Raw genomic sequence first — 22,994 nt, forward strand, 5'->3', positions numbered from 1 at the left:
ATGTGATCATGTAAAATTCAATATGGAAATGTGGTTCTTAATTAAATGTTTCCTATATTTGTATCTCAATGAGTTTCAGATTCTAATATGGTGTTAAACAGATAGTTATTGCAACCTTGTGTTTCTCTGTACCACTTGACTTCAATAGGAGAAAAATTCTGCCCTGGGTTTATTATATACTATTTCTCTACCACCAGCCAGCTATAAAAATGCCTACTATTGTGAAAGGTAGGTCTGGGTTATAATTATTGCGTGTCTTATAGCACCATTAATAAAAAATTTTCGGCCGGGCGCGGTGGCTCAAGCCTGTAATCCCAGCACTTTGGGAGGCCGAGGCGGGCGGATCACAAGGTCAGGAGATCGAGACCACAGTGAAACCCCGTCTCTACTAAAAATACAAAAAATTAGCCGGGCGCGGTGGCGGGCGCCTGTAGTCCCAGCTACTCAGGAGGCTGAGGCAGGAGAATGGCGGGAACCCGGGAGGCGGAGCTTGCAGTGAGCCGAGATCGCGCCACTGCACTCCAGCCTGGGCAACAGCGTGAGACTCCGTCTCAAAAAAAAAAAAAAAAAAAAAAAAATTTCAAAATATATGTTCTTTATTAGATTATCATTTTCATAGATGAGTGAAAATTATATACAGTTGTATTTTACTTATTCATAAGGCATGTCTGTGCCTAAATATTGGTGCGCTGTATAATGTTTAATATATTTTTTAAGAATGACACACTGAAAAATGCTGATAACAGTGACCTTTACAAAATGTGTTTATTTCAAAATTCAGAATTTTGGAAGCAGCTTTTGTGAGTAAAATTTGTGGAATTGCCTTTGAGTGATGACTTTCTGTAGACTGTACACTGACTATAAAGAATACTGTTACGTACATTGAAATAATTTTGTTGGTTTCCCATTGGAGGGCAAAAGTGAGAGATAGAAAACAACTGCAGAAGGTGTGAGTAGCTGTGTCATCACAATGCTGTTTACTCACTGTGTGGCAGATGGGCACTACATGTTTATGTACTTAGAATCTCGTTTCCAGTAAAATAGAGAAGAGAGTTTCAGTGAATATGCAAAATGTATGTAACAATATACTTTAGCTTCCTGTTCATATGAAAAGCAAAATTCTCAGCCAAGGTGAGATTTTGACCTGAGTCTGAACCCCGTGGACCTTTGAATCCAGAAATTCATCTTAACAGGAGCTTATGCCTGCCCTTTGGTTTTATACAGTATGCAGTTTCATTGTGAATATATATGCTTCTTTTTTTGGGTTTGTCCAAAAAAGGTTTACCTTGTTTCTTCTTTGTTGTTGACATATGTCCATTTCATTATTTCTAAAGTCTGTGCCTTTTCTTTAGCTTTATCGATTTTTTCTTCCTTATTCAAAATATTCTATCTGCATTTTTCCAATTATTAGAACCTTTTTTTTGCATTTTTTCATAATTGATATTTGTGTTGAGTATTGCAAAGCAATATTAAAACAGTACTCACTTGCTGGAGTGTATATGTGTGTACACATGCAAAACCAAATTCATATACCTCACTTGTAAAAAATACGAAACTAAATACAGAAATTGTTTACCTATTAATGTTGAAAGTTATTTGCACAACTCTCTAAATGAAAGTAGTTTTTTCCACTTTATTTTGCATAGATTATATTTTTATGTTATATAAAATTATATTAATATATCATGTAACAATGTATTATTATATATATTTTGCCACATAGGCTCCCTATACATATCTGACTGCTAAAAAGCATGCAAACTCACCTTGTCGTAGAATCTGGGCTGAGCAAAACTAGTCCAGGTTCATTTATCATACGTTGGCTACTCTGCACTGCATAAAGTGCAAGACATTGAAAGAATGTCAGTAACTTCTAAATCAGCAGCCTTCCCCTAGTGAAGTTACGTAGGAGAGTAAAGCTTAAGTGTTCTCAGTGACTTTCACTCCCTCCACACAAGAGTATTGCATTTGGCCACATGGGGTAAATTCCAAGGATGATCCTACTTGGTAAGATTACTGACGTTGAGAATCCATCAGAAGTGCATATGTACACAAAATGCATATTTTTAAGTGTTGTATTTTGTGATAATTAATAACTTAATCCACATAATTTCACTGTGGTTCACTCATCTCTTTTTCATAGGAAATGGTACTTGAAAGGGAAATTAAAATGAAACCACTAATTTACATTTGTTTCTCAATTTTTGTTTTATGAAGTACCTTTTCCAGTGATAGTCTCATTTGGTTATAATACACTAACAGACAGTAATCTACAATGTGTTGCATCTTTTCATTTTAATATTTTTCCTTGGGAAAAAGATTACTGTCTTTACTGTCTTGACAGCAAGCTTCATATTTGTGCTATTCTTCTTGTCTTTGACCATGGCAATTACCTCTGTTGTTCATGCTACCTGCCTGATTTTGATGACTGAAATATTTTTCACTAAGAAATATCTGAGTATTGTTAAGTAAACATCTGTCTGTGATTCCTTATTATTTACCATATATAACATTTTTAAATAGTCTACGTACACTAAATGGGTATTTGTAAACTTTTAAACACTTAGCCTTTGAAAGTGTGAGGCTGCCACACAATTTCTTAGACCTTAAATGTGAGAAATTTATGTTGATAGTTGTTTGTCTTATCTCTATGTTCACAGCCACTTTCTTTGAAGTGACAGATTTCCTCTCCAAAAACTTAGAATGCTTTGGGTTAATGTTGCATTGTGTAAATGTAGGCTGAAAGTAATTTGGGGTTCCATGTGGAAATTCTGATAACTTGTGAGACTGCAGTACCAAAGTTTTAAAATCCTATTGTATAGTCATAGTTTATTTATGACTTATATCTTCCTTGTTTCATCGTAGAATTTTAAATGGCCTTTAGCAGAAGCTAAATAAGTGAAATGTGGCCCAGCGTGCCAAAGTCAGGTAATAAAGTATGTATGTGCATAGGACTTGAAGGGAAAGCGCGTATTATCCAAGCTAAGGAAAGCTGCTCCTCCTAGTCAAACATTGAGCCTTAGCACCGATCTCCTTAGAAGTCAAGGCAAAACGGGCTTTCCTGTAGTTTTCTCATTGCATTAAGTTCTTGGTGACTTACAGTGGTAATGAGCTAACTTACAGTAGAAGAAGTGTTAGTCAATGCCTTTTCTAGGCATAGTTATCACTCATTGGCAGCAGATCTACGTTCAGTTAACTAGCACCTCTCAAAGCTAAAAAACAAACACTCCTATTTTTGTGGACTGATCTTAGATGTCATTATTATAGAAGATCTACCAACTTGACCATATGTTTCAGGAGAGGAACTTCATACTGTTCCTTATGTGAGTACATGGAAATTACTCATAATCTATAATCCATGGTGCCTAAAAAGAATTGAACACTTTTTTTCTAGCTCATAAGATTTACTTGTTTTCATTCAGAATGGTGTCTTAATGACCACAACAGGTTCATAATGTTAAATCCAAAAGAAATTACCAAATAGTTTGCCAATTAATTTTAGTTATGGAAATTATTAATAACCTTTTGGATCAGTAAAAAGCATCTTTACCATGTTGGTTCCATTATTCATTCATAACTTATTTTTTACTTCTTAAATTCATTAGAAAGGGTCTCTGTTGCCATGGCGCCTGGCCTGTTCCTTTTGTAATTCAAGGAGACAGTAGCCACTCTTATATGCCTAGATTAGTTTTAACGAAGGCTTATATTTTAAAACTTTAGGGATGGACATTAGTAAGAACTGAAATTAAGAAAGACTTGACAGGAAATATTGTGACTTTTGTTTAGACTTGACAGATGAATAGAGTTTAGGCAAAGGAGAAACATACTACAAAAAGCTTCCCCTGTACATACTATCTTTAAAGTTGTATACACAAAAGGTGTTTATATTTAAGTATTTTTAAGAAAATGTCTTTGTTGTAAATGCATATGACCTGATTCTTAGGTAAGTCCTATGTGTTGTAGTTAATATCATGTGATCAAGGCATACTAGTGACAGTATCAGAATAAAAATGTATAATGAACACATCTTTATGCATAAATTTGGGAGGTTAGTATGTGATCCAGTGTCACAGAAGCAGCATACAAGTGCAGAGTAGAAAAGAGTTGTGGCTGGCAGATTAGGAGAATTTAGGGAATAGGACTTTGAGTTTGATCTGGAGGAATGGCAGGATTTGAATTGGTAAAGAAATTGGGAGAGTATAGTCAGGGTTAGATACTCAGCAGTGGAGACCAGCCTTTTTATGTGGCAAGAACTAAGTTAGAGAAGTAGTCTTAATTGTCATGAAGTCTCACTTCTAACAAACTACATAGGAAAGAGTAGGAACTGTGAAAGTTCTAGTATTTATGACTTTATAAATACTCCAAACCTGGTGACTACATTGTTCTCTTCTTAGTATTCTAAGACAGTTTATTATCTTCCTAAGCAGTTTACTACTTGTTCTAAGATAAAATAAGACCTTTAGAATAAGGCTTTAGCATCATGATAGTTATCCCAAAATAGTTTCTTATTTTGAGACTTCTGCATGAATTATGTTCAGTTAAAAGAGACTCAGTAAAAGTAATTATACCTCATGTTTTTTACATTTCCTTTGATCCATGAGTGAGGTATTTACAGACTATATGATGGCATATAGTAGGAAAAAGACTATGATTCATCCCAATTACAAAGATGTTTCCTAGGAAAGAAACTCTGGAGAAATGTCTTATGTCTTTACTAATGGTTTTGAGACTTAAACAAGTAAATCTTGTCTTTAATGTTTATGGCTGTAAATGGTCATAATTTTATACTTGCAAATATCAATTTGATCTGAATCAAACTTTTCCAGCGTAGTTGGCCTATTTGCAAGGTTGGATATCCATGGGCTGTAATGGATATATGCTCTATAAGATATCAGCGGTTTATCTGGATTTTAGGTACTAGTAACATCTTTGAACATAAAATCTGAGAAGTGTCCTTTGGGTGCAGCAACTATAATGTATTTGGTGACCTTAGAGAGAGGATAGTTTCACAAGAATGGAGGCAACAGGAGCCAGATGTAAGTGAAGAGTGATGTAAGTGGAGATAGCTAGTTTAGATGACTGCTACAGGGAGTTTCCTGATGAAGGGGAGAGGGCTGGGGCATAGACAACAGAAAGGGGAAGCTGCATCAAGGATGAATAAGAGAGTTTAGCATTTTTAAATGCTGAGAAGATTATGTAGAAGAACAGCTGAATGTGAAAGGATTAACAATGGAGCAGGTTTCTGAGAAATCAGGAGAGGATAGGAACAGAAATCAGGTTAAGAGGGACCCTCATTTTGTAAGGCAGGAGGCAAGGTTCAGCATGAATATATATTTTTGTTTGACTTTATAAATACTGCAAGCCTGGTGAGTAAATTGTTCCCTTCTTAGTATTCTAAGAGAGTTTATTACCTTCCTAAGCAGTTTACTACTTGTTCTAAGATAAAATAAGACCTGTTGGCTTTAGCATCATCATAGTTACCCCAAAATAGTACCTTATGGTTGGGAGTAGGTGGTGAGAAGGTGAGGGATGCTTTGCAGGAAGGTCCTGTGCTCTCTGTCAGATCAGAGGTTAGGTAATCTGATGATGGTGGGGTACAAGGGGACGGAGGTGATTAATAAGAGTTTGGAATAGTTGTTGTGGTAAATGAGAAAAAGAAGCTGACTAAAACCAAGTAAGAGCATTGCTAAGCTCTCAAACCTTGGGCTACAGAGCCAATCTGGGCTCTTGCCTCTATTTAAGTTCCATCCAAAGTGGTGACTTCACATGCCTCACAGTGGCTCACTCCTTCCCACCACCTGCAGTACTCCCATCTCTTCTGCTTTTGATCAGATACCCTTGTTCCTTTATGCCTATCTCAGGAAGATCATTTCTTGATCTCTTCAGCTGGAAGTCCTATCAGTCCCCCTCCAGTCTCCTACAACAGTTGAACCCATCTTAAGACTTACACAGTTTCTGGGTGATTAGGAAAATAGTATGTTGAAGAGACATCTGCACTCCCATGTTTATTGCAGCCCTATTCATAATAGCCAGGGTATACAATCCACTGAAGTGTTCATAATCAGATGAATGCATAAAGACAATGTGATGTGTAAATATATACAATGGCATTCTATTCAGCCATAAAAAAGAATGAAATCTCATCATTCCCAGCAACATGGATGAGCCTGGAGCACACAATGTTGAGTAAAATAAATCAGGCACAGAAAGATAAATTCTGCATGGTCTCATATATGGAAGCTTTAAAAGTTGATCTCATAGGAGTAGAGAGTAGAATAGTGGTTACTAAAGGCTGGAAAAGTGAAGGGAAGTAGCCGAAGGTTGGTTAATGGATACAACAGCACAGCTACATAAGAAGAATAAATTCTAGTGTTCTATAACACTGTGGGGTGACTATAATTAACAGTAATTGATTATATACTTGCAAATAGCCAAAAGAGCAGATTTTCAGTGTTCTCAACACAGGAAGTAAGTGTTTGAGGTAATGGATATGCCAGTTACTGATCTCATCGTTACACATTGCATACATCTCTTAAAATAGCACACTACCTCGTAAATAGGTACAATTATTTGTCATTTAAAAATACTAAAAAGCAAGAATAATCATGTAATTAGAAAATATGTTTTTTTCCTCTTTACTAGAGTGTAAGCTCCTTTGGGTCAAGGAGCTTCCAAAACCACAGTAAAAGCATTGAATCAGTCAGTCTCTGTTTCTCCTTTCCCCCTCTCCTTACCCCTGCCCCTGCCCCACCCCCCACCCAGGGCAATGGTGCTAAATTGTTCAATAAGTATTGAATGAATATATTAATGAATATAACAGATATACTGCAATCAAATTGTATATGAGATCAGTTAACTTCTATAGGAATATGTTTGTCAGAATTCTTTACGAGGCTAATAACTCACAGGCACCACCTTGAAGAATATTATTTTATGAGGATATCTAACTCCTCTACAATGGCAGTGAAATATATTGTATTTGTAGGTGATTGTGGCTCAGGATATTTTGTATTTGGCTTATTTGCACTCTCCTAGCCGTAAAGAGCTTATGCCAAGCACAATCTCTGTTGTCCAACTTTGCTTATTATGTAGCTTTTACAGCAACTTTTCTAATAGTTTGGATGTAAATGCCATAATGTATCATAAGCCCAGATTCCTTTAAAAAATTTCATCCTCGTAGCCTTCCTTTAAAATTTTATTTTAGTTTATTTCTCACTCACTGACTCACTGTGCTATGTTGAAGGAACTTTGTATACCAAGTGCAACCTCATATTCTATTGGACCTACAAGGTTTGGCTAGGAGAGGAAAACTCAGGATGAAAACATCAAAGAGGCAGCAATTACAAAAAATGGGAATGTTGGATGTCACAGAGTATGATGGAATATGCCTGAGAATTCTCACCTTTTATGCAGCCTTGAGTTCCATTGGCTAATAGCTTGTAACATTTACATAAATTGAAGCAGATTGCTGTTCTTTTATAAAGGTCATCCTCTTTTATGACTTCACAACTTTTAATAATTCAGATATTTGTATTTTGCTGACCATTTTTTCTGCACTATAAACCAGTTCATTTTATTTTATACTCTTAATTAGCTCTTTATCTAAAGTGTTTTTATTTAAAGTGTTGGCACACAAGTTTAAGATAAGCTAAATTAGCCAACAGATATAACTAGCTATTGGGTATTAATCAAAAGGATGATAGTATGGCTTATTGTTAAAATAAAACTCAGTATTTAGATCTTAATTTACAATTTGACAAGCTAAACCAGAAGTTTCTCAGATGCATCTAATGCCTCTTCTGCTGTCTTGGGAATAGAGATAGATAGCAATTATAACTCAAATTTCATTTCTGTAAACTTCAAGATCATGGGTTTCATTGTTTCACTAAAGTGCTATCCAAAAATAGTGTTCTACATCACCACAATAGCAGTGTTGTCCTCTGGCTGCCATTGTCCTTACCCAAGGCCTAAAAAACACATACTTGATTTTTTTTTTTTTTCTGTTTCAGTGTTTTAGTCCATCCACTTGTAAACAGATTTCCCGCCACAACCCCCAATGCAGTTTCTGTCTGGCAAGATAATGCTGAAACATTATACTCTCACCTTGGGGAAGGGTGGTTGGAAAAGATAAAACCCTTAACTTCCAGGTCCATCTGCTGAAATTGTCCGAATTTGGCCAGTGTATTATATAAAGTGATAGCACATGGAGAGAAAAGAAGAAAATGAATCTTGATGAGTGAGCTGCCATCATTTTTGTGGCAGTCTCTACCGATACTGTTAAATTTCTACCCACTGGATTTTTCAGGCTCCTAATTATTGGTATGTATATTATAGGTGGTGTTTGTATAGCCACTCAGAATTTTAGATTTGCTTTGGTTTGGTTTTTTTCCTGTTGAATTAGATGGGGATGTTTGAAATAAACAAGAAGATAAGGGAAGGGCTCTTTTCTTTCCTTTTACTTTAAGTTCCGGGATACATGTGCGGAATGTGCAGGTTTGTTACATAGGGATACGTATGCCAAGGTGGTTTGCTGCCCCTGTTTACCCTTCCTCTAAGTTACCTCCCCTAGCCCCCCACCTCTCAGCAGGCCCTCCTGTGTGTTGTTCCCCTCCCTGTGTCCATGTGTTCTCATTGTTCAACTCCCACTTATGAGTGAGAACATGCAGTGTTTGTTTTTATTTCTATTTGGGATCGTCTCCTCCATCAAACTTTCTCGAATCCTGTCAGCCAAACTGGTCTTTTCTTTTTCTGAATCCCTAGAGCAGTTTAACTGTACTTCTATTAAGATTCCTCAGGGTGTGTTGTAGTTGCATGCATGAACCTCTCTTCTCTACCCTGTTAGCCTGTTGACTACCCTGTTCTTGCTTCCTTTTTTTACCCGCACTGAATGCATCTAGCCAAAAATAGCTTTGTTGTTGTTGCAGTTGTTCTTGTTATTAACTGTTCTGGCTGGCTGAATCACATCTAGAATGGCTTTAATACTAAGGAAGGCTTCTTGTTGACTTTAATGAATTCATTCAAGATATAATGTATATGGTAGGTACAGATGTCACAGTCTTGAAGAGGGTTAAAGAATATCACTACTTTGTGTGGTGTAGAGCTTGATGGTATATGGCCACACTCTGACAATATCCTGGAAGGTTCTCAGGATTTCTTGCTGTAATTCTTTCTAGTTTATTTTCTGTGTATAATTAGACAGTGCTTTCTAAGTAGCAGAATTTGGTTGTAGATACTGATGCAGCTTAGAAAAAAAATGTTCTATGATGGCAGTTAGTCCAACTTTTATCTTCTTCAGGGCCATCAGGCCTCTGTAATAATTAGAATCCTTAAAAACTGGCTATATTCTAGACTCTAACATATTATAAAAGTTTTATGCTCTTCAGTGATGTCTCAAGCACATCATAAAGCATCAGTGATCTTTCCAACAATGTTCCTTGGTGCCGGTGATTTGGGTGACTGGAAAAGTTTGCCAGTGGAAGAACCACTTGCTGCCCTGATAAGGAACCAATATTACTGTATTTCAAAAAAAAAAGAAAACCCTCTAGGCTTACCTAAAGGACATGAGTAGAGGTAAGGTTTTATATATCAGAGTGATGCTGTAGCCAAGTTACAGTCTCTGTAAATATGGGGTAAATGAGAAATAATCTTGATCATTGGGATGATGGGCTCGTTTTTCAAACTGCCTCTGTGTTGACCATGCTATCTGCCTTATTGCTTTCATTCAAACATAGCTGTCTCCTGACTCCATACCTCTTCCTTGTTTCCCTCTCAAGTAAGAGCTGTTCATTCTCTCGTATCTCACTACCATATAGTGTTCTTAATTTACTTCTGATTTATCCATTGTGGAGTTAAAAAACAAAAAATACCATGAGTCAAAGAACATTTTTTGAGCCTTTTGTCATCTAAATATAGCAACCTTTACCTCTCTCAGATACCAGTCAACCCTTCACTACATCCTCTGCCTCAGCCTTCGTTTCACTGGAGAGGGGAGACTTAGCACCTGGCTCAGTCTCTATTCCCTCCCTAGTCTAGCCATCCTCTTAGTTTACCGTCTGTGTGATAACTCATGCCAGTTCCATGATCTCCTCATTATTCACACTACTTCATACTTTGGATCTTGTCTTCAGGAATTGCTCCACCTGTTAAACGTTAAATTGCAACATCTCACTCTCTAGGCTATTTTTAGTCTCATTAAGATCTCTCTTCCCTTAATGCCCTTATGCTTTTTCCCTATCCATAATCATCCTTCGGTGTTCATGCTTTTCTCTCTTCTCAGTTATACTCTGTGGTCCATTGCTTAAACCAAACTCTGGCTAGTATCTTGAACACCTTAGCCCTGTTGCCCTGGGTGGCACACAGTCAGCAGAAGTGCATTCCTGGGTCTTGCCTGCTGCTTGCCTTCTCTTTACCTGCACTGGCTTTTAGCTCTGCTGAGAAAATCCCCTAAACCATGCAGATTAGTGCCAAAATAAACTCTTGGTTGCTGTATTAGTTTTCTAGGACTGCTGTAACAAATTATCATAAACTAGGTTGTTTAAAACAGTAGGAATGGCCAGGCACAGTGGCTCACGCCTGTAATCCCAGCACTTTGGAAGGCTGAGGCAGGTGGATCACGAGGTCAGGAGATCGAGACCATCCTGGCTAACACGGTGAAACCCCATCGCCACTTAAAAAATACAAAAAAATTAGCCGGACATGGTGGTGGGTGCCTGTAGTCCCAGTTACTCGGGAGGCTGAGACAGGGGAATGGCATCAACCCGGGAGGCAGAGCTTGCAGTGAGCCAAGATCACGCCACTGCACTCCAGCCTGGGCAACAGAGCAAGACTCCATCTCAAAAAAAAAAAAAAAAAAAAAAAAAAAAAAAAAGTAGGAATTTATTCTCTCACAGTCTGTAAGCTAGAAACCTGAAATCAAGGTATTGGCAGAGCCATGCTCCTTCTGAAGGCTTTGGGGAGGAGTCCTTCCTTGCCTCTTCTTGGTTGCTATCAGTCTTTGGCATTCCTTGATTTATGGCAGCATGCCTCCATCTTTATATGGCCTTCTGCCTTGTGACTCCCCACTTTTAAGGATGCCACTCATGATACCCACCATAATCCACAATAACCTCATTGTGACTTAACTAATTATTTAGAAATAGGTTCTTTGCAGATATAAAGTCACATTCTGGGGTTCCAGTAGACATTAAATTGGGGGACACTCTTCAACACAGTACGGTTGCTGACTTCAATGCTGGCTGACCATTTTTCGGTTTCCCTAGTCAACCATTTCATTCTCTGCAGTAGCAATTTCATGCCTCCCCTGTCCATCCTCAACACTCTTGTCCCCGCTTCTCTTATCTTTAAGCTCTAACTTACCAATCATTCCTTATCGTCAGCATTTAATGTTGTTCAAATGTCTTTAGTCTTTAAAAAGGAAAAAAAAAAAAGACTTAAAAAAAAAAAAAAAACTATGCAACTACATGGACACTTTTTATAACCCCTTCACCATTCACCCCTACTCCAAGCTTCTACACTACATCTGTCTTTGCTTCAGATATAAGCTTCTTGGAAGAGCTGTTGATGAACTGTCATCGCACACTTCTTCCCTAATAACTTCGAAACTTTTTGTGATCAGTCTTCTACCTCTTAGATTCCACTAAACCTGAACACTCTCTCAAGTGACCATATTGTGGTAAATTCCAGACCTTGTCTTTTCTTACTTTGTCACTAACACTTGATCGTAATGGACACCCCCTTCCTCTAGAAACATTCTCTGCCTTGAGGCCAGCTTAGGGAGAACTAGTGAAGAGGATAGAACTAGAAGACTTATGAGATCTCTTTTAATTCTAATATTTGATCATTTTCTGAGATTTCAAGAATCTTCTGTTCTCTTTTTTTAATAGAATGTCTAGGCAATTTGTGGTTATTTAAACATGGTAGTGCTTTTTTTATGATGTTGAGACTATGGGGTGCAGCATCTTTCTCATGCGGTTACTGTAATTTCAAAGGGATTATTTTTGGTAACTATTTGTTATTGTTAAATTTCTCAGAAATAGAAAAGCACTCTAGGGAAACTTTAAATAGACAAGAGCTCTACTGAATTTAAAACCCTAAGATCTGAAGATACAGACTTTGATGCATTAAATTAGTCTTTTGAAGTTCTGAAGTCTGAGAAGTCCTCTTGTAACATTATAAGGTTTTTATATTTATAAAAATAGGCTTATTATCTAATTTGATTTTTCAAAGACAACAGGATGAATTTGTAATATAAGAGAAAGAAGAAACTAAATATTGTAAAAGTTAAGCAAACTTGAATCGTTTATAATTTCCTCTTTCCTAACAATATCTTTAGTATGAATAACCCATTGGTTTATGGTAACTTTTTTTTTAAGAGCTCTCCCCTTAGAAAAATAGTTGAACTCTATTGGAAGTAGAACAATTTGATTTTTATCCAAGATCAATGATTAAAAGATAATTGACCAGTCTTTAAGTGTTGTAGTAATTCCAAATGTCCCTAAGTCTTCCTAGCCTAAAGATACAGATGAGATTATAATAATACCAAAAAGTTCTGTCTGGAAGCCTTCTTCAGCCTAGCTGCCAAACTTCAGCATCTCTCCCCAAATGTCCAACAATAATTTCCAAGTATTTCTGTCTCCTGAGCTCTGGCCCTCTGGTAGAAGTCTTCCTTGCAAAATCCATGTGAGGAAGCCACCTTGATCAGGTCACCTCATAGCGGGCTGTATAGGCCAGAAACATTGCTTCACACCTAGGGCATGGCTCTGTGCGCTGATGACGTTTTCAACCCTCCAAGGGCCAAGTGGTTCTGGCCTCTCTCTGTCCTGAAGGAGATCCCTCCTGGGAAGCACTTCTTCATCTCCTTCAGCTTTTAATTCAAATCTTCTCTCTTTCTCTAGGACTCAGACCATATCCTTGGGGATAAACACCTTGCTCTCCTCTCCTGTCCTTTTTACGAGTTTCTGCTCATGTGACTGTGCCCCCAAACATCCTCTTCAGAGACCTCTTCCCCACTGCCATATCATTCATGCATGTACATGGGGATGAGGAGAGTGGATGAAAATTTATACTGCAGATATCGTTAGAGCAGTTAGGAGCCAGAACTCCTAACCAGACTCTGAGTCCTCAAACTCTCCTCTTCTCTTTGTGCCTTAGTTTTGTTTTTTGCTATTTTTTGTTGTTGTTGTTTTGTTTTGTTTGTTTTTTTGAGACGGAATTTCACTATTGTTGCCCAGGCTGGAGTACAATGGCACAATCTCAGCTCAGTGCAACCTCCGTCTTTTGGGTTCAAACAATTCTCCTGCCTCAGCCTCCTGAGTAGCTGGGATTACAGGCACGTGCCACCACACCCAGCTAATTTTGTATTTTTAGTAGAGACAAGGTTTCTCCATGTTGGTCAGGTTGATCTCAAACTCCCTACCTCAGGTGATCCACCCGTCTCTGCCTCCCAGAGTGTTGGGATTACAGGCGTGAGCCACAGCACCCAGCCACTTTATCCCCTAGTTTTGTTCAGCTGTAATGAATTAATAAAAGACCCAATTAAATCCAGTCAAATAAAATTGCAGAAATCTTCACAGGTTATTTAAAAAAACTTAACATTATGAATTGCTATAAACTTGATAGACAAGATTTTGGTAAACAGTACATTTTGTAAATTCTGTAAATTGGTTATTTGGCATTGACCCATTAGCAAATTGGCCTGCTTTCCAGTTGATCAGATATTAAATTCCAGTTAGGTTCACTTGGGACTTCCTACAGCCATAGTTCTTTCATGACAGTAAACTTCACAAAATAGTTTTAAAAATATTAAATAATGTCTTCCAATTGAAATATTGTTCCATGTTTAGTTTTATTGAGAACAAAATGTGTCCTCTCTGGTAGGGGAGGTGTATGCAACACAATTACAATAGTTCCTCAAGGATGTTGTGTTAGAGTACTGTCCAGCATAGCTGGATGCTGACTTTATTTTCAGTTGGATGAATTGAGAAAAAGGTGGATAACTGGAGTATGTTTATCCTAAATCAGGAGAGTGTTATGTTGAGGAAAAAAAAAAAGCAGAGAAACAGGACAGTATATTGCTGTCATCCAGAGGGACACTTGCCTACTGAAAATGTAAATTAGACATACAACAGAATAAGATTGTCTTTCTCCTCTTCATCTCATTCCTAAGTTGTGAAAGTGTTGATGAGATGTCTTTAAGCACTAGCGTTGTTGGAGTGAATTGAATGTACTTAGTACGTGGGGTATCTTCTTGAAAAGCAAATGAAAAACACAAATGTGTATATACACAGATAGCTTTTATTTATAATGGTGTCTATTTTATCTTTGATATTCAAAGCATATTAAAGTATCCAATTATGAGTGGTGAACTTTTACCTACTAATCTTTTAGTTCGTTTTCTTTGGGTCTGCTGCTTCTACTCATGTCTTTGACCAATGTTTAGTAATAGGCCAGGATTCTTTTTCCATTCATCCAGTGTTTGAAAGGATCTGTTGTAGTAAATCAAAGCATCCAAGAGGTGATTTAGACTAAGTTTTTCTCCCTTCTGTATGGCATTTAAAATTCTATTTTATGGAATTTTGTTTTGAGAGGTGATAATCATGTCTCCTTACTCAAGGACATCTGTCTGCCTTCAGTGTTGCCTTTCTGGTACATTTCATTTCATTTACATAATCATTCTACTCAGACTTTATCTAGAGAAGTTTTTAGAATCTGTTATGTCCATAAGAAATCTGGATCCTTCTGCTTAGGAAAGGCCTTCATTTAAATAAACGCCTAGTGATTTGAGAACATTTGTGAGTGAAGATGTGTCTTGAAATCTCACTTAAAAATAATTTTTGCCAGCTATTTTAAGTTCCATTATTGACTTTAAAATAACTAAGGCTTTTGATAGATTTTTTTTTTTAAATAGGAAACAGTAGTCGATTAGTATTCCCTAGCTGAAGCAACTTTATAGATGGCAGGGAAATCACGTGATTTCTAAAAAGAAGTGAAGAATGAATTAGAAGGAATAAAAGATTTTATTTACCCTACCAAGAGGCAGTAAACCTATTTATTACCCATTCTTATGTGAAGATGGACCTAATATATTATTATATTCTGAGAGTGATGAGACATGGCTTTTACAGGGAGGATGAAAATGAAGAAGCAAATTACATATTTACTTTGGAATGGAAACTTGACATTAAAACAGATCATCTTATGTTTCACTGTTTGAAACTCAGTAAGAGTTTCAGAAACTAATTATCTAGCAGCAGGTAGTGGCGTGGAAATATATTAAATATACATAGAAAACTCTGATACTTGAGCATGGAAAAGGGCCAGGTTACTTTTATTTTTACACAAATAAAACAAAGTTCAAAGGTGCTAAATATCATTAAAATAAATACTAAGTACTAATAACCAGCAAAGAAATGCCTAGCCAAGACATTTCATTTCACAATGAAATACACGGCATGATTTGTAACATCAAAGCTGCTCTGCTGTCCTAAATGTTCCCTCTTCTCAGTCCTTCAACTTCGAGGTAAAATTGGAGCACTGATACATGTATTGTGACTTTTGCAGTTTAGGGCATTAGAAAAACAGTTTGTACAACTGAAAGTGGAACTAAATATTATAGCTATTGAGGAAAATAATGTTACTTTCCAAACTAGAGTATAGTGATCACATCTGTAAAATGAAAATACCTGCCTCAGGATTATTGTCAGGAACAAATGACTTCTGTGTAAAGAGCTTAGCTCAGTACCGAGACCACGCTAGTGTTCCACACATCACCAAAATTATTACTAATGAACTGTTTAAGGATAATTTCCAGCTGCTGAGCTTTGAGCAGTGGCCTTAAGTACAATATTTATGTTGCATCCTTTAAGGTCAACAAATGAAAGAGTACTTTTAGAACTGGTTTTTTGTTGATTTTTTTTTTTCTTTAAACAAAGTAGTATGTTTAATTTTTAAATTAAGTTATTGTCTACAACTGTTAGAAACAACTGTTCTCTATATTCATGTTATGTGTGTTACATTACTGATAGAATAATCATTCCTACAAAGTTTTATTGACCACTTGCTATGACCAGGCTCTGAAAAAACAAAATTAAGAAAACATAGACATGTCTTCCCTAATAGACGAGAGCCCACAGTCTATTAAGGGAGACAGACATGTGAACAGTTAATAACACCCTGCACACTATTTCAGCTTTCTTTACTTATCCCTTTGCCTCCAATACCCTATCTAGTCCAGAGCTGAATACCTATACACCTTGAAAATTGGCTTGGTTATTGCCCTTCGTAGAAACTTTCTTGCCTTGCCCCTTCTACCATAGTTAGTCATTCCTTCCATTGAATGTTCCTATATCTTCTACGTTTTTACATTGTTGTCCTCATCACATAGTATAATAATTTGTTTATTTACATGTTACCTCCCCTACCAGACTGTTAATGTCATGAGAGGTATTGTTCATCTTTGTGATCCCAGCCCTAGTGCAGGACTTAGTACTTACAAAGCGCTCCATAAATGTGAATGAATGGATACTGTCAACCTTTTTGCCCTCTTCAATCTCTTTCCCATATTCCAACATGCATCTTTGAAAGACACTGACAGAACATCAAAGAAATGAACCAAAACTCGAGCATGGAAAGGAAAATTGAAAAATCAGTTCACTTGATAGGAAAGCATTATTTTTCTTTCCTAACTTATATTCATAGACCAACCTGGGCATCATAGGGAGACCCTGTCTCTACAAATAATAAAATATTAGCCAGGCCTGGTGGCACATGTTGGTAATCCCAGCTACACAGGAGGTTGAGGTGAGAGGATGGCTTGAGCTTGCTGGGAGGTCGAGGCTGCAGTGAGCCGTGATTGCACCATCATACTCCAGCCTGGGTGACAGAGCAAGACCCTGTCTAAAGAAAAAAAAAGAGATATATTAATGTATAGTAAAGTCCTAGTAATGTCAGTTTCTCAATTGAAAATGAATTATGTTGTTTATAAAACTGAACTGAGATATCATATTATTTCAAAGACAGGGTTGCTAAGCAGAATAACAATTTGATCAAAACTACTGAAGATTGTTTAATCCATTACAAACATTTTAGTAGCATCTATTTAAATGTGGTTATACATTGATTACAAATAATCATCTGCTTATTAAAGTAGGTCCAATAGGACCTGTTATTTACCAATCTGCTACTGACACTTTTTTAAAATTTTTATTGATATGTAACAGTTGTGTGTATTTTTGGGGGCATATGTGATATTTTGATAACTGTATACAATGTGTAACAATCAAGTCAGAATAATTGGACTATTACTTCAAACGTTTATCTTTTTGCATTGGAAACATTATATTAATAATTCTTCCTCTCTAGCTATTTTAAATGTATGCAATAAATTATTAACTATAATTTCCCTACCAAACTAGAACTTACTCCTTCTAACTATTTTTGTACATCTTAACCAACTTCTCTACATCCCTCCCGACCTTCCCCTTCCCTTGCCAGCCTCTGGTAACCATAATTCTGCTCTTTGCCTCCATGAGATCCACTTTTTTAGCACCAACATACAAGTAAGAATGTGAGATATTTGTCTATCTGTGCTTGGCTTATTTTAATACGATTACTTCTAGTTCCATCCATGTTGCTGCAAACGACAGAATTCCCTTCTTTTTATGGCTGAATAATATTTCACTATGTATATGGAATACATTTTCTTTATCCATTCGTCTGTTGATAGACAGGTTGAGTCCAGCTGTTGTGAATAGTGCTGCAATAAACATGAGAGTGCAGTCATCTCTTTGACATACTGATTTCCTTTCTTTGGGATATATACCCAGAGGTGGGATCACTGGATCATCTGGTAGGCTCTATTTTTTTTTATTTTTGAGGAACTTCCATACTGTTGTCCATGGTGGCTGTACCATTTTGCATTCCCACAACAGTGTACAGGGTTCCAGTTTCTTTGCATCCCTGTCAACACTTGCTATCTTTTTTTTTTTTTAATAATAGCCACACTGTTTTCTATAATGGCAAACAGTATGGAACTACTTTATATTCCCACCAAGAATGTATGAACATTTTCCTTTCTCCACATTCTCACCAGCATGCTATTTTTTGCCTTTTTGATAACAGCCCTTCTAACTGAGGTGAAATGCCGGGGTTTTTGTTTTTGTTTTTGTTTTTTTGGGTTTCTTTTTTGAAATGGAGTTTCACTCTTGTCACCCAGGCTGGAGTGCAGTGGCGCAATCTCGGCTTTCTGCATCTTCTGCCTCCTGGATTCAAGCGATTCTCCTGCTTCAGCCTCCCGAGTAGCTGGGATTACAGACCCCCACCACCACGCCCAGCTAATTTTTGTATTTTTAGTAGAGACAGAGTTTCACCATGTTGGCCAGGCTGGTCTCGAACTCCTGACCTCAGGGGATCCAAGCGCCTTGGCCTGCCAAAGTGCCAGGATTACAGGTGTGAACCACCACCTATCTCATTGTGGTTTTGATTTGCATTTTCCTGATCATTATTAGTGATGTTGATCATTTTTTCATATACCTGTTGGGTATTTTATGTCATCTTTTGAGAAACATCTATTTCAGGTGTTTTGTCCATTTTAAAATCAGATTATGTGCTTTTTTGCTATTGAGTTGTTTGTGTTCTTTATGTATTCTGGTTCTTGATCCCTTGTCAGATGGATAGTTGACAAATAGTTTCTCCTATTCTGTAGGTTATCTCTTCACTTTGTTGATTTGTTTCCCTTTGCTGTGCAGAAGCTTTTTAGCTTGATGTAATTCCATTTGTCTGCTTTTGTTTCCTGGGCTTTTGAGGTCTTACCCCAAAAAACTATAGCATTTCACTGAGTGTTTCCTTGAAGTAATTTCGTAGTTTCAGGTCTTACATTTAAGTTTTTAATCCATTTTGAATTGATTTTTGTATATGCTGAAAGATGGGTATCTAGTTTCATTCTGCATATGAATATTCAGTTTTTTCAGCATTATTATTAAAGAGACTGTCTTTTCCCCAGTGCATATTCTTGGCACCTTTGTGGAAAATAAGTTGGCTGTTAAGTGTGTGGACTTATTTCTGGGTTCTCTATTCTGTGCCATTGGATCTATGCATCTGTTTTTCTACCAGTACCATGTTGTTTGGGTTACTCTAGCTTTGCAGCATAATTTGAAATCAAGTAGTGTGGTGCCTCCAGCTTTGTTCTTTTTGCTTAGGATTACTTTAGCTATTCAGGGTCTTTTGTGATTCCATACAAATTTTAGTGTTGTGTTTTCTATTTCTGTGAGGAATGTTATTGATATTTTGATAGGGATTGTATTAACCTGCAAATTGCTTTGGGTAATACTACTAGCACTTTTCTTTAATAAACTATACTTGAAGTAAAGATTCTTATAAAAGTATGAACTGGAAAATAGTTTCTCTTCTTTCTAATTAATCCATTTAAAGAGCTTTAAATGCCTTATTCTTGGTATTGAATGGCCATAGATTAAAGGTTTAGTTAGTAGTCCCTACTACTTGGGAGGCCAAGGCAGGAGGATTGCTTGAGCCCCAGAGGTGGAGGCTGCAGTGAGCTGTGGTCATGCCACTGCACTCCACCTTGGGCAACAGAGCGAGATCCTGTCTCAAATAAAAAAAAAAGACATTAAAATTCTAATTCTGAAATTTTGTCATTCCACTGACTCCCCAATTCATTTTATTCCACCTATACAATAAAAAAAATTACATAAGAAATGTAATATAGGTTTTATGTTTTAATAAAGCTTTCATAGTTTCACACTTGTTTTTAGGGCCTGGAAACTCAGATGTGTGCTAGGAGCCTTTTTCATTATAAGCTTTATTGTGCTATTTGACCTTTTAATCTATGTTATTTTTAGTCTATATGTTATTCTAAATTTAAAAAATCAAGTTTCATAAACTTGTTCCTGCCAGAATACATGTTTTTCTCCGTATTCAGTCCTCCTGATTCGTATAATTTTTTCCAATACTTTCATGGGAAAATTTTCAAACATAGCAAAGTTCAAAGAGGCTTACAGCAAACACCCATACACATACCACCTAGAGTCTCCTCCAAGCATTTATTTTACTTCCTTTATCAAGTTATCTGTTTCTTTTAGAGAACTGATTAGATGAATGTGATCCTTGATTAGAGTTCTTTTATGAATTCCTTCTTTTTTGGCTTGTTTTCTTAATTTGCATCAAATCTTATTGCTGTTTCATTTAGCTCTGTGACTAAGATTCCTTCATGTGTGTGCATGTGTATGTGTGTATACACACATTTTCACAACCAGAATTTCCAGGTGTTTACACCAAAGTAGCCAATTACCACTATTAGATTAACTATTATGTGGGAGAGTCTCTTGTATCTCAGCACAATGTATAAAATTGTAATCTTTTTTTCTTTTCTCCTCTTAGGAGTTCCATGTTAATTTAAATGAAACAATGTATAATTAATACTTCTCTAGGAAAAAACAACCAAGCAGATTTTATTGGATATTTTTAAAGGTGTCTACAAAGTTTATGCTATATTTGAATCTTGCTGTATAACCCTCAAATATTTTACTCAAATATAAAATAAGCATTATTTTAATATATACCTGTATTTTCCCAATAAATCATATGCCTAAAGCCTATCCCATTCAGTTATGCTAGTCTCCAGAAATGATTGCCTGGTGACTTTATTGGTTTTGTCTTTACCTCTTTTCCTTCTCATTTATGTTTTTTAAACATTAATTTTAATCATAGCCTTTTTGTGAATAAGAGATTATGTATCCTTTATTCGTTGAAACTTGAATTAGTTTTCCCTGTGTTGTCTGGTACACACCCGTTTCTTATCACTGAAACTCTCCGGTCTCTTACCTCTTTTGTTTCTAGGGACTGCTCTGTAATATGTTATTACTGGTTTGCAGCAGCCCTCCTGACCACTATCCTTTGTGGGGTTTTTCTTCCCCATTCCATGTCTTTCTCTTAAGGCTGCCCTCTTTTTGATTTTTATGGTGGACCCACATGTTTTCTTCTCTTAGGCTTTAGTAATTCATTCAAATCACTAACATCTTGTTTTCTTCTCTTAGGCTTTAGTAATTCATTCAAATCACTAACATCTTGAGTATAATTATGTCCCAAGCATTATTGAGCTATCAAGACGCCTCCACCTTATTCCTATTCTGCTCAACTTGGATTCTTAATGCCTCCTGAACACTTTATGCCCATTCCCAACCAGAACCTGTGCCCTGGTTTGCAATGCCTTTCTCACCCATTCCTCGCTATTTCATTCTTACCCAGTATCCTTCAGCACCTAGCTGCTTTGAGCTTTTGCTGAATTTAATAGATGCATTACAAATACGAGGTTTCTTTATATCAAAGTAATTTTATTTTAAGTTCCAGGGTATATGTGCAGGGTGTGCAGGTTTGTTACATAGAAAAATGTGTGCCTTGGTGGTTTGCTGCACCTATCAACCCATCACCTAAGTATGAAGCCCAGCATGCATTAGCTGTTTTTCCTGATGCTTTCCCCACTCCCACCCATGACAGGCCCCAGTGTGTGTTGTGTGTTGTTCCCCTAACTGTGTCCATACGTTCTTGTTGTTCAGCTCCCACTCATAAGTGAGAAAATGTAGTGTTTTCTGTTCCTGTGTTGGTTTGCTGAGGATAATGGCTTCCAGGTCTATCCATGTCCCTGCAAAGGACATGATCTCACTCCTGTTTATAACAGCATAGTATTCCATGGTGTATATGTACCACATTTTCTTTATTCTGTCTTTGATGGGAATTTAGGTTGATTCCATGTCTTTGCTATTGTGACTAGTGCTGCAGTAAATATATGCGTGCATGTATCTTTATAATAGAATGATTTATGTTCCGTTGGGTATATACCTAGTAATGGGATTGCCAAGTCATGGCATTTCTGGTTCTAGGTCTTTGAAGAATCGCCACGCTGTCTTCCACAATGGTTGAACTAATTTACATTCCCACCAACAATGTAAAAGCATTCCTGTCTCTCCACAGCCTTGCCAGCATCTGTTGTTTCATGACTTTTAAATAATTACTATTTGGACTGGTATGAGATGGTATCTCATTGTGGTTTTGATTTGTATATCTCTGATGATCAGTGATGTTGAGCTTTTTTTCATAAGTTTATTAGCCATATAAATTTGAGAAGTGTCTGTTCATGTGCCTTGCCCACTTTTTTAATGGGGTTATTTTTTTTTTCTTGTAAATTTGTTTAGGTTTCTTGTTGACTCTGAATATTAGACCTTTGACGGATGGATAGACTGCAAAATTTTCTCCCATTCTGTAGAATGTGTTTGCTCTGATGATAGTTTCTTTTGCTGTGCAGAAGCCCTTTAGTTTAATCAGATCCCATTTGTCAATTTTTGCTTTTGTTGCAATTGCTTTTGTTGTTTTCATCATGAAATCTTTGCCCATGCTTATGTCCTGAATGGTATTGCCTAGATTTTTTTTTCTAAGGTTTTTATAGTTTTGGGTTTTTCATTTAAGTCTTTAATCCATCTTGAGTTAATTTTTGTATAAGGTTTAAGGAAGGGGGGTCCAGTTCCAGTTTTTTGCATATGGCTAGCCAGTTCTCCCAGCACTGTTTATTAAATAGGGAATCCTTTCCCCATTTCTTGTTTTTGTCAAGTTTGTCAAAGATCAGATGGCTGTAGTTGTGCAGACTTATTTCTGAGTTTTCTATTCTGTTCCATTGGTATATGTGTCTGTTTTTATAACAGTACCATGCTATTTTGGTTACTGTAGCCCTCTAGTGTAGTTTGAAGTCGGGTAATGTGATGCCTCCAGCTTTGTTCTTTTTGCTTAAAATTGTCTTGACTATATGGGCTCTTTGTTGGTTCCATATGAATTTTAAAAGAGTTTTTTCTAATTCTATGAAGAATGTCAATGGCAGTTTAATGGGAAAAGCACTGAATCTGTAAATTGCTTCGGGCAATATTGATTCTTCCAATCCATGAGCATGGAATGCTTTTCCATTTGTTTGTGTCCTCTCTGATTTCCTTGAGCAG

At 36.7% G+C, this 22,994-nt stretch overlaps 1 protein-coding gene across 14 annotated transcripts in view; it reads left to right on the forward strand.

The window, feature by feature from the left end:
* LOC105479704 (lysocardiolipin acyltransferase 1) overlaps positions 1 to 22,994 on the forward strand; it is a 232,971-nt gene that overhangs the window by 156,689 nt on the left and 53,288 nt on the right. The gene's annotated exons all lie outside the window — the stretch shown is intronic.

This window comes from Macaca nemestrina, chromosome 13 (assembly GCF_043159975.1).
Source record: "Macaca nemestrina isolate mMacNem1 chromosome 13, mMacNem.hap1, whole genome shotgun sequence".
NCBI lineage: Eukaryota > Metazoa > Chordata > Mammalia > Primates > Cercopithecidae > Macaca > Macaca nemestrina.